Source organism: Palaemon carinicauda, chromosome 26 (genome assembly GCF_036898095.1).
Source record: "Palaemon carinicauda isolate YSFRI2023 chromosome 26, ASM3689809v2, whole genome shotgun sequence".
In the NCBI taxonomy this organism is placed as follows: domain Eukaryota; kingdom Metazoa; phylum Arthropoda; class Malacostraca; order Decapoda; family Palaemonidae; genus Palaemon; species Palaemon carinicauda.
Window position 1 is genome coordinate 31,526,155 of NC_090750.1, and position 2,500 is coordinate 31,528,654.

Below are 2,500 nucleotides of genomic sequence, written 5' to 3' on the forward strand. Positions count from 1 at the left end.
TATATATATATATATGTATGTATATAAATATACATATATATATATATATATATATATATATATATATATATATATATATATATATATATATATATATATATATATACATATATTCATAATTATGTTTGTGTGTTTGTGTGTTTGTTTATCTGTTTATGTGGATTTTGATGGGCGTACGTGTGTTTGAATTCCTTGTATATAGAGGAAAGATAAAATAACTTAATCATGGTTGACTTTACATGCATAAACTTATACTACACAAGCAATCTATCACCCGAAATTCTAAGATTAATTCTTTCATTCGAGTTCTATATCCAGACATCACTCCCATAAAGCAGAGTTGGCTCAACAGCCCCTTCATACATTCCCATCTTGACTTTCATAGTTCAAGATTTATTTCAGTCTTCCTCACGCACCCTGCTGTGCTTAATTGTTTCAATTATTCTGTAACTCACTTTTTCCTCTTCTTTTTTTCCTGCAGTACTCTGTTATACTTTATTTTAAATATCCATGTCCTTACTCAAGTTCAAATTCACTCGTAAGTATCTATTCATTTAAAATCTTTTCTATGAGTTTTGGAAGTTTCTCTTTACTACTCTCAATATGTGCGGTACTTGCAACGCCACTCAGTCCACGAAGATGTTGAACATCCATGGAGACATAACAAATGCCTGTCTCATCTCCACTTAACGCTAGAGTAGTCGCTCTACTGGCTACAGATTCTAGTAGGTAATGTGCTTCTATTAAAAAAATCAATCATTCCTAATATCTTGTACAGAATAAACCCTCAGTACTTTACATTGCTCCTCTGTTTGGTTTATCATAGCCTTTTTCTTGACTTCATGTGTTCTTCGTACAATTTCTTTTTTCATTAATCTCAGAGGACTGTTTTTTTTTTCAAACAAGCACTTGATTCACACAAATAGTTGCTTGCCTAAAGCCCTGCCATCTTTTCATTATATGACTTGGTTTTTCAACCAAAATACTGTCGTGCATCATCCTTGTTATGTTAAGTCAAGTCATATCCCTCCATCTGCTTTACTTTTAAACAATGAACTATTGTCCCTTACACACCTTTCCTACAAACACAGGTCAATTAATGAACCACACTATTACCTTTGAGCTATATAATATCACTTGTAATTCCCTTAACTCTTGTCTTTCTATTTTACAACTTTATAGTTACTCTTCTTATATTCTCTACATATTTTCGAAGTTACACTATCTCTTTTTATTTCTTTGTCATTCGGCTTTATTATTCTTGTATCTATGAACATCTCATCAGAATATTGATTCTATAGACCGGAAACTGTATTAGATTCAAACCACATTACTCAATCTATATCTCATTATACTTTCTTTCCTTATTTTTTCTCTATTAGAATAGATTTCCCCCTCTTCGCAGTTATTGCTCACCTTCTCTCTATTTATGGTACCAACTTTCTCTTTCTCTTTCAAACTTTTCTTAAATACCATTTCCATACCCTTACGTAGGCTACGGCACATGATCTCTTAAATATTCTTCTAATCAAACCTAAAACCTTGTTTTCTTAATTCCATCACTTACTGTTTATATTTTCTATTACTCTCAACTTATATACACTAATTCTCCTCACTGTTTGATTGACCACATCTGAAAATTATAGTTTCTTTGTATACTTCCACCTCGGCGTCTCAAACCCTACCTCATAGTTCAATCTTTTTGCACCATATATGCTCTTTACATCCTCTTGGTTAAACTCACTTGGCTAAGTCCCATCTCCCCCTTCTTCTTCTATTTACATTCCCATCCATCTTAACTTTCACTTAAAACGATTCATGAACAGATAAGCGTCCATCCACTTCTCTTCTCAACCCTAGATTCATCAACTGTAGAATTAATTTAGGAAACCACTGTATTCCTCAAGTATTTTTATGAAAAAGTATGTTTTCCACGAGACTTTCATTTCCAATTAACTATTGGAACACCATATCCACCAGCTCTTTTCATGCTAACTACTTTGGGAACCTAATTATCTTTCACAATGATATACGTACTGTAGGCTATGTTAAATTTATGCAAACTGCATTACGAAGCTTGTGAGAATGGCTTATTTTTTCATGTATGTTGATGTAAAGATAAAACAATTTATTTTATTGCATATATGTTAATGCAGAAATAAAACAATCTTATTTCTATATATGTCAATGCAATTGTAACTCAAAATATCATTGTGTTCTGGAACGGGAGTTCTAGATACTTCTCATAACTGCTGTACTTCGGCGCCAACCGTCTGACGAACGTAAATGCTACACCTGATGGTTAGTGGACTGTGGTGATTTGCAAACAGGGCAGAGAGGAACATTGGGTTAGCAACATCCTAGTAATAGGAAGATAACACACCCTGGAGCCACTCAATCTTATAAGAAAACTCATATGATTTGGAAAACTATAAATACTTATGGATGGTAGTGAAAGAGCAAAGAGCAAAGTATGGGTGAGCAAAAAAGTATTTATAGC

General features: G+C 32.9%; 1 protein-coding gene across 1 annotated transcript in view; it reads left to right on the forward strand.

Moving 5' to 3' along the window:
• LOC137619874 (dynein axonemal heavy chain 3-like) overlaps positions 1–2,500 on the forward strand; it is a 328,675-nt gene that overhangs the window by 21,728 nt on the left and 304,447 nt on the right. The window lies entirely within an intron of this gene.